Below are 10,350 nucleotides of genomic sequence, written 5' to 3' on the forward strand. Positions count from 1 at the left end.
GGCTGCTCAACACATCACAGTGAATATAACAGGAGACCCTGAGCACTCCTTCCTACCTCTGTGTAGCCTGTCTCACAATTTATTTGAATATTAAAGTGTTCCCTCTTTTGCCAGTACTTAGGTAGTAAGTATTCATAAGACTGCAAATGCACGATTTACAGTTCATCATGGCAATTCAGTTACCTTCCATTGTATAATGCTTTCCTTCTATCTCTACTCCACACTCACCTGAAGAAGTAAAGTCTTACATCCTTAACACAATCAGTGTTTTACTACCTCAGTATTTTCTAGCTTCTGCATCATTTGGGCAGCCACAGTGGCTTTACGTGGATATATCTGTTCCTTTGCTAACTGCAGCAAATCAAGATACTCATTCTTGCAACATCTTACAGCTTCCTCTACACTAAGAATCTCTGCAGTTTCTGATAAGCAGCTGGACTATTTGAGCCATCAGCAGTATCACAACTATGTGAAGGAATGAACAATTGGTATCACCAATATTTTACATTAATTTCAAGACTGCCTAAAATTATTCTTATTCTGATCCTTGGCGGGTACTCTCACACATTTAAACACCTAACTCTCATCCCCACTTTCATCAAGAAACCACAGCTTTTTTGAAACCTTCATTGCACTGGGACTTACTACGACTACCAAAACAAATTAAACCCCCTGTTGCTTAATTACAGGAGTATCACAAGGCTCAGACAGAACAGAAAACAGTGTGACACTAGTTTAATCTCCAACTGAAAAACTTCAAGATTTGTTCCTAAAATTCACAATTTTCAAACATATGTAATTAAGACCTTCCCATTACAATTTTCCACATTATGTAATTACTGCTCTTAAAACTCCACATATTTTGCCAGCCAAGTCAAATTTAGACTGTGAGATACTTCAAAAATTTAACATGGCATTAGAATTTTTGAGTATGTTTCTGAGAAAGCGTATTTCAGATTTCTGCCATGAGCTGTTTCTCTTTTGCCTAATTTTAAAGCTGAAAACCTGCAGTCCATATAAAAACACTGACTACTAAAGCCAAGTGTTTCACTAAGGTCATCTTTCCAAGATGTACTTATTGCAGAACTGTAGGTAGGAAAGTCTGTGTGAAACTGTGTCTCAGTATCTGTATCAGTATCTGTGTCAGTATCAGTATCTGTGTCTCTTCTTCCAAATACACTGAAGACCAACTAGCAATTAGGTCTCTTATCACAGATTTTGTTAGATTTAGCATTGCATTTAGCTGTTCTATAAGCATTAGATGCAAGGAGACCCTACAAACAAAAAAATTCTTACTGAGCAAAGTGGGAATCATTCAAGAAGCCTACTCGTGTTTTTCAGCCACCAGAGACTCGCAGTATGACTCTCAGAATTTCAATATGGATTAGGCAACAAAACATCTTGCTCTGGCCAACCAGCTGTAGTAGCTAAAACTTACAAATTGTCTTATGCCAGCTTCTCCACAACTAATCCTTCTGAGTGCGTCAAATTAGGTAGATTTTACACAGCCAAGATGAAAAAAACATGTAGCAGCTTCCTTCAGAAATGGAACTACAAATGTCAAAACACAAAACACCATCAGCTAATCCTGCTGGACAGTGTCATTATTTCTCAATTGATTTGGGGGCCATTAGAAAAAGAAATCTGTGCACTAAATCAACCTTCTCACACTTTTCAAATGTTAGCAACAGCTGGTAACACTGACTGTCCTCTGAAGACGCTAGGATCTATTAGAGAAGCATTTCAGCAAAAGTGAAGATGGCATCAGCAAAAGTGAAGATGGCATTAAAGCAATATTGAAATGTATATTCATCACAAATTGAGCTTATCCATTAGCTCACAATCGGCTTTATTGGTATGAAGAACATCACTGGCCACAAATATAATCAAAAGCCATTACGTTGTAAGACAAAGAGTTTTACCTAAAAAAGCAGCATTTCTGCACTGCTGTTACAAGACAGGAGCTTGTGCTTGCATACTTATACTATTTTTAACTGCAAACTCTATATCTGCAGGAGCATTGACTTATTTTATGAAGCACAAGAAAGCTGGACTACTCCTTGGGCTTTTAGAACACTAGATCATATGTCATCTATTTCCTACCTAGTCCCCAACTAAAGCATGCTTAGCTCTGTCTCTCAAAAATTCTATCTATCTTGGAATTACAAGGACTTTCACAGAATTCAGCTTGAGCCTTCACTGTAGGTTGAATATTGTCATCTAGAAACCTGGGACATACTCTGTAAGGTTTTTTGTCTTTTTTTTTACCTAGATCACCTAGCTCAGTCTTAACTATGCTAGCTCACAATTTTTGGAAAGGCAGTAGGTAAATCTTTCCCTCCCATTTAAAAAACAGCAATTAAAAGGAATCTAGGAAGAAGAATAAAAATCAATGTCACGTTAATATGATAAAGTTGCAATAAATTTACTTGCAGGAATAATACACTAGCATGATTACCTAATAAAAGCAAGATATTTATGCAAATGTAAGCATATTTAAGACATACCCACTGCAAAGACTAAATCAATTAAAAATCTCTACTGCACATGGAAAAGATCAACCACTCCACCAGAATAAAACCACATAAAATAAAGACACCTATTGCTGAAGTAGAAATATCAATGTGGGTACAACCAGAAGACATTTGAAAGGAGCATTAAAGATATGCTTCATCAGATTTGAATACATCTGATAAAATTTCTTAGTAGTTTTAAGGTCATTAGTATGTGTCTGTAGTTACAAATCCTCAATAATATATCACAGTAAAAACTTCAAATATCTATGTTTCTCTCCAATTAAGTAATATTCCATTGTACACCATGCATATAGAATTGCCAATTTTATATTTGCAAACAAAATTATTTATGCATAATTGCTAGAAATGAGGTTCAAAGTCCACTGCTAGAACTATCACCCCTAATAGAACATTTCTGAAAGGTCAGAGAAAAGAGATGAAAAAACCTGAATGTAACCTCAGGATTCAGAATTCATGGAACTGAAAAAGGAAAACGGAAGCTAAAACTAATACCACTGTGCTTCCTCAACCAAATGTCCCCCACATAGTGGAATACCTCCTAGCCCCCCCCCAGTTTAATATAAAATTTTCCATCAAAATAAAAACAAAGTCAAATGGCAAGGAGTTTTTCAGCACAAAATATCGGGAATCTATTACTTTTCAAGAAAATACACACATCCTGAAATACTCAATTCATTCGGTGCTACAACTTCATCCAGTATCACTTGTAAGAACACAAGACACTGACATCCTAAGTACTACTAAACTTTATCAACCAAGACTGTCTTCAAAACTTAAAAAATATGGCAACACCTTTTAGTCTCATAGACTTCAACTGAATAAACTACCATCAAAGACTATTTTATAAACACAAATTTTCTTGTGTGTTTTGCATGGTTTCTGAATTTTTTTTTTCAGTAACTATCAGCTTTCCAGTTCTAACAAGTAACACCCGAATTTAAACGGATGCTACAGAGCGGGTAACGAGCTTAAAAGGGGACCGAGCTGCCTGGCTGTTCCAAGAGTTCTCACCATCAGCATTACGCAGTTGAAGCAAAATCAACTCACTCTCCACGCACTCAAGGCAAGAATGGGAATTTTTTTTTCCCGGGGCAGGGCAACCTGAAAAGGCAGGCAATACACCGAACCTGGTAATGCTCCCTGCAAAAAGCAGAGATGACGGGGTTACGACCCCTCAGCCTGACCAAGCTCGGACGCGGTGCGACACTTGACTCCTCAGCGCGACGTAAACCCCGAAATAAAACAAAGCAATTGCGCCGGGCACCCTCATCCCATCCCCCCGCGCTCGGGTCCCCTCTCCAGCGCGGGAACTCCCCAGCCCAGCAGGGCCCACTCGCAGGGCGGGGCCCTCCGCACGGCCGAGCCCGGGGCGCGGAAGGCCGGCATCAGGCAGCACCGGGTGCTCCGCCGCGCCTTTTCCGTCGGAGGGAGCGCTGCCGCCGGCCACACAGCCCCGCCCGTGGGCGCGGCTCGGTTCCCCGCGCCCCGCAGGTGCGGCGGGCAGGCCTGCGGCCCCTCCGCAGCCAGGCACAGCCCCGCGCCCTCCACCCGCGGCCCTCTGCCGCCCCACGGCTCCGCCGCGCCGCAGGGCGCGCTCAGGAGGCGGCAGATGCACTACGGTGAACATAATGGACATAAGCGCTCCGGTTAGAGCAAAGTCAGACGCGAGCAAGGCGGAAAGGAGGGTGCAGCTTGCGGGGAGAATGAGAGCGACCCTCGAGTGGTAGGGCCACGCTAGAGAAAGGTGGGGTGAAAGTCATTCAGAGATGCTGCTGATTAAACAAAGGGTTTATTGAACAATGTTATGTCCGGGGGACAAATGTTTAAGCACCTAATTATAACCACACCAAAAAAAAAAAAAAAAAAAAAAAAAAAAAGCGGGGGGGGAAAGAAAGGAAATAGTCAGAAAAGCCTGAAGCTTAAAGCAAAAAACTATTAAACTCATCTAGTACGGGACAGGGGAAAGGGGATGAAGTAACCGTTCGCAGAAAAAAAAAAAACCCTGATGTCCACAACTGTCAAGAAGCCGCTCTTAACCTAACACCACCAGTATCTTGGAGTTTGGAACCCAGCCCGCAACACGCCGGTACTGGCGGAAAGCCACAAGTCACAGTAGTAGGGGACGGTGAAGGTCTCCGCACACGCCTTGATTTACCTTTACGCTTTGCTGGGGGGTACCATGGCCATGCGCCGGCGGCCCGTAGCCCAGGCCCCCCCGCCTTCCCGCCGTGCTCCCCGCGCGGGCTACAGCCCCGCTCCAACTCCAGCTCTCCTCCACTCCTCCTCCGGGGCGAATCCAGCGTCCCGGCACGTCACTGCCAAGACCGCATGGCTCCCCGTAAACCTCGTCTCCGTTCCCAGCCCCTCGACCCGCCCTTCTTTCAGCAGCCCGGGACCGGCAGTCCGTCTGCGGTCTGCAGGAGCGGCGAGTTTCGCGGAGCCTGGTTACCGCTGCTGCCGTCCGAGGCTGGGAGCAGAGTGGGGAAAAGGTGTCTGCTACCCGAGGGAGCGGCGCGGCGCCCCGCCTCACCTGATGGCTCTGGCGCTCCCGCCACCCCACCGTCCCGCACTCGCCCGGCCGCCAACAGAGAAGAGCACTTCGCTGACGGGCAGATAAAGGCCCCCACAGCCCGCCCCCGCGGCCACCGCCTGAGTGACGCTGCCGGCGGCCACTCAAGAAGCCCGCGCCCACGGGGCCGCGCCCCCGGGCAATGCGGGCACTTGGCGGAGCCAAGGCCGGGCGGGCCCTACTCCGCTACTGCTGCTGGGCGCCTTGGGGCGGCGGGGAAAGCCTAGCAGCGGAGTCTGCTGATCAGGATGGGGCGAGAGCTTGCCTTCCCCGTCCCCAGTAGGGTCAGAGGCAAGATACCCACAGTGCTTGCCCATCTCCCTAAGGCTCCCCGTCATTCCCTAAAAAGTGTCGAGCCCCGGAAGCTCCACGCTGCCTCCCTCTCCAGAAACGGCTCGGTGGGGCGAACGAGCCCCCAAGCCGCCCGCCCGAAGGGGCGCAGGGGCAGCGAGCGTTCCGTGACCTGCGACGGGCATTTTTTTAGCCACTGACAGCGCCGTCCCGTTTCGTGCATCGCCCGGCTGCGAGGGGACCCCTCCTCGCCCCCCGCAAGGTTCGGCTGCCGAGCACCGCGGCTGCGCTCCTGCGGGCGGCTCGTTCCGCGCGGGTAGCGCTCCAGCGAGCGCCCTAACGGCTGCCAGTGCTGGCGACAGGAGGTTCCGTCCCCGCGGGAGTGCGTGTCCCCCGCCCTCCTAGCGCTCCCAAGACTAGCGCTCAAAATACACCGCCTCACCGCCGGTTCTTGAAAACGACTTGAGGTATAACTATCCATTTGCCTCGCTCATATAGATATCTCATTAGTTATTTTCGTATGTGAAATAGATGAGTACGGTGTAGCGCTCTGGCAGAGTATAAATTAAACAACAATGGCAGTGCTAGCGGCCGGTCTTTGCCGGTAGCACAAGCTGCAGCGCCAGCGTTTACCATCGCCGCCTTCTCCTCCTTCCCAGACCCTCCCACCGCCGCAGGGACGAAGGGCGAGAGGACGGGGGACGCGCCTGAGGACGGGACGCCTCGTCCGTCCCTTTGCCCGGAGACTCGCTGGGACCCCTGCCGCGGCTGCCGGACGCAAACTTTCCTCGCGCACAGCGGCGACCGCTGTCCGCGTCCCCGCCGCCCCGCTAGGACCACGGAGAGAGATCGGGGCCGCCCCGCCCACGCTGCCCATGCACCGCCGCGCAGTGCCCCGACGCCCGGAACAAAGGGACGCGTCCCCTCCCGCGGTGGGTTATTCATTCCCACGAAAAGACACGGGCCCGCCCCACCCGACAGCAATAGACTGCTCTCCGGGAAAGCCCAGCGGCTCTCCTCAGCCCGCCGCCCGCCCTCCGCTCCCGCTGACAATGCTGCCGACCGCGTCTTTGTGCGCCGTGGCACGCAGTCGCCTCCCAGCCCGGCAGGAAGCAAAAAAACCGCCGTGCGGCTAATGCAGTTAGGCGCGGAGAGCCTTATCCCGGCTAATCTGAAAATACGAGTTTATCTCCTCAAAGTGATACCGTCTCCCTTGACCAGCGCGGTGCGGGTCCGTCCCCTCGGATACTCCCCGCAAGGAGACGTATCCGGAGCTGGACGGGCGCGGTCACGCCGGGAACTTTGCGGCTGGGCCAGCCCAGGTAGGGATGCGCATGCCATCCTGCGTGGGCGCGGTGCGGTCCCCCAGTTTCAGCGGCTGCCCTCCCCACGCTGCAAACACTTTCAGCAACTCAGCTCCGCGGGCATGCTGCCATAGCCACGAACAGCCTCACTCAGCGCCGTCGGCACGAACCGTGTCAATACGGAGCAAACACAGCAGGTGTTCAGCATAATTCTACAAGGCATGCATCTCTGGAGTGGGTCGCGTGGACCCTATCGGACACGTACAATAACAGAAAGAATCAAGCCATAACTTACCTTCCAGTCCTCGGATTAAAAAAAAAAAAAAAAAAAAAAAAAAAAAAAAAAAAAAAAGTAACGGCGCAGTTCTCCCGATCAGGAGTAAGAGGCAGATGGATAGTTCTCTCAAGACAACAGACAAGAGCTAAATTGCTGACAGTTATAAAAGGAAGCAAATAAAAACCAAAACAAGACCAAAAAAATCCTTTCCCTCCCCCACCCCCAACAGTCCAACACTAAGGGGGAAAAATCAAAAATTAAAAAAAAATCAGAAAATTAAAAAATGAAAACGGGAGAACTCAAAAGTGGGAGAGTGACAGGACGACCCTCCTTTCGCAACCCAATGGAACAAAACGAGGGGAGAGAGAAATGAAGGAACAAAGAAAAGAAGGATGGAAGGGCGATTTTAAAGACGCTCTCTCTCCCTTCCTCCCTGCTGGTCACTTCCTAGCGGCTCACCACCCGAGCCAACTGCAGCATCGCTGAGTGCGCGGGGGGTGGGGGGAGGGGGGGGGAACGACGCCGTGCGGTGCCGCGCCGTGCCTCGCAGGGAGGCGGACCGCTCCGCAGATTTATAGCAGCCCCGCCGCCCGGCTCCTGCCCGCCGCCGCGCCGGGGTGCGTGCGTCTGCGCGCCGCGCCCAGCAGCGCGGCCGCAGGGACGCGGCGGGGGGCGTGTGTCCGTCCAGAGGCGGCCGCGTCCCGTCCCGCGTCCGTCCGTCCGTCCGTCCGTCCGCGCCCGCGCCCGCGCCCGTCCCCCCGCCAGGCAGCCGCCCCACGCCTACCCCGGCGCCACGCGCGGCTGCGTCCCCGCACCCCGGCGCAACGCAGGCTGCTGGCGGCGCCGCGCGCCCACATTGGCCCGGCCGCCGCCCACTCGCCCCGCCCCCGGCGAGGCGGCGGCCGCCCATTGGCCGCGCCGGCCGCCACTCCGGCAGGGCGCATGGCGCCGCGCTTCAGTGTGCGCTGCGCCGCGCGGGGCCGCCTCCGCGCGCGCGGGCGGGCCCGGGGCTGGGCGGGCCCCACACGGCCCCGGCGGGCCCCACACGGCCCCGGCGCGTTCCGGCGCGGCCCTGGCGAGGCGCTGCGACCGCCCCGCGCCGCTCCCAGCGCGGCCCGTGAGGCGATGGGCGCTGCTCCGGTGGCGCGGCCACTGCTGCTACTCCGTCAGCCACGTGGGCGCGGGGCGGTGCATCACGGCACGCCCGGGGCGGCCGGCGCGCGGTGCCACCATTCCTTAGCAAGAGGTGCTGCCGAGGAGGCAGCGTCTTTTTTGTTGTTGTTGTTAGTTGGTTTTGTGTTATTTGTCCGCTTGTTTTTGTTTGGCTTTTTTGGTTTTGTTCCTTTTTTTTTTCCTTATGCCCCCACTCCACCCAGTTCTGGCTGCATGTGTGCCAAGTTTGTTATTACCGGCCAGGGACTGCTCTAGTCCTTCTGGGAGTGGATACATTAATGAGTGTTAAATAATAATATATTAATAATACTTCTAACAAACATTCTGGAAGGAAGTGGCGGAAGGAGGGAAGGAAGGGAGGAAGGAAGGAGCTTTTATTCATGATGTAGTCAATTCTGTCTTGCAGCGCAAACATGTTTGCAAAGAAAAGAGGTGTTGTACAGAAGAAACAATCCTGCGTGGTATTCTGAAGGGTGCCTTTTACTCTCCCTACTGTTTGACCTTCACTGCACTTAATCATTTATTTTCAGAATCAGAAGTGCTTCCTAAACATGGCTTTTCTTCTGTAACACAAGTGTGTGTCATGTATTTTGAATAGCAAAGCACTTTCACCCTGCAGAAAGCAAATGCTTATTTAGACTATTCTGGCATTTGCGTGTAGCAAGGCACAAAAATAGAGGCATGTGATTTCAAATAAAAACAGTGTTTCAATGAGAGTGTCCCTGTGTCTTTATAAATGATATACAATGAATTGTATATCCTCTGTTTATTATGATCTCCCTATCCTACTACTATGACAACAACTGAGAGTTATACAGGGACTGATTTTACATTTTACATAATTAGTTCTATGCTTAATGTAGCCAGTGTTTTTCTAGAACACACAATCTGATCATTAACAATGTATCACCAACTTTTTAAATCAGCAGCATTCCAAAACAGTGAATAACTCCTTGGTGGAACAAGTAGCAAACCACTGGCTCCGAGGACTGAATAAGGAGTGGGGTGGGGGCGCCTGCTTTCTCGAAGCTGTTTATACAAAGGTCCTGCATGAAGTGATGTCTATTCACACACAGTTTGTGGATGTATGTAAAAATTGTGCTCTTAGTAGTGTAAGTATTCAGAAAAGTGCACACTTTCTCAGCTTATGTCTGAGGCTCAGACTCGTTTAATTATGGCAAATTTTACCCTTTGAAACAGCCAAACTGCTTCTGAAAGTCTCCTAATGATATCAAAATTAAGCTGCTCAGGTTCTTTATTCTATAGAAGCATTTATCAGCAAGTCTTATATATATTTATATATATATATTTCTGAACTGAAGTGCTGTAAGTACTGTTTGTTCTATCAAGTAGAAAACATCTATAAAAACTGTGCACAATGTTTCTGTCTTCAGAATTACTAGATTTAGTTGTTTATTACTTTTTTGCTTCATGTGTTTAAAAAAAAAAGTGTTCCTTAGGAGAACATCTTTAATGTATAAAAAGAAAGGAAGAAAATTTTTAAAAATTATTCAGATGATTTCTTAAGCAGTCTGATGCATTCACTCAATACCCCCAAACATGTCAGGCCCTTGCCTCCCCCGCCCCGCCCCTGCCCAATTTTAGAATGGTATAATACATATCTGGTTTTAGAAGTAAAGAAACTCTGTTTAAAGGGGATGCCAAAATGCAAAATGTATGCTGTTAGAAACCAGAAGATTGTCTTCCTGAACTTTTAGGAAATGAAAGGACTCCGCTCTCAGCAGCTTCCCTGTCAGGTCTGATATTCAGAACTCTTGATTCCATTTTCCCCCCCAACACTCCCCACCCAAAAGGAACAACCTTCCAGCTACAATTAGTGGCCAGCTTTTCGACAAAACCCAAACGTTATGCATTTTCTTTCAAGCCTTAGTATCTCTACCAGTAATGTACTCACATCTGTCATGTTTGTCAATACACAGTGCTAAAGTGAAATTAGGCAGAAAATAGCTGTTTTAGCAAATTGCCTTGTCGTCGGCCTTTCTCATCTCTGATGTGTATTCAGAGAGCCTTGGTTCCAGCAATGTCAGAAGGAAAGCTAAATTTTCTGATCTCCCTGGAAAAACACTTTCCTGTGAAGTTCCCCTTTGCTTAAGTAATATGTCTGAAAAGAAGACTTTATGATTAGCAGTAGCTGGCTGTCTGGACATAGCCTTTAGCTAAAACGTGTATGGGTTATTT

At 49.4% G+C, this 10,350-nt stretch overlaps 1 protein-coding gene across 2 annotated transcripts in view; it reads right to left on the reverse strand.

The window, feature by feature from the left end:
- ELAVL2 (ELAV like RNA binding protein 2) overlaps positions 1–7,782 on the reverse strand; it is an 87,124-nt gene extending 79,342 nt beyond the window's left edge. Inside the window, exon 1 of one of the 2 annotated variants that reach the window (XM_036402857.2) lies at positions 7,763–7,782. The gene's annotated coding sequence lies outside the window, so the exon portion shown is untranslated. Of the gene's footprint in view, positions 1–6,996; positions 7,012–7,762 lie in introns of those variants that run through there. The other variant, XM_054517830.1, reaches the window with a different exon arrangement.
- Between the last annotated feature and the right edge of the window lie 2,568 nt (positions 7,783–10,350).

The sequence above is a fragment of the Molothrus ater genome, chromosome Z (genome assembly GCF_012460135.2).
Source record: "Molothrus ater isolate BHLD 08-10-18 breed brown headed cowbird chromosome Z, BPBGC_Mater_1.1, whole genome shotgun sequence".
Taxonomy (NCBI): Eukaryota; Metazoa; Chordata; class Aves; order Passeriformes; family Icteridae; genus Molothrus; species Molothrus ater.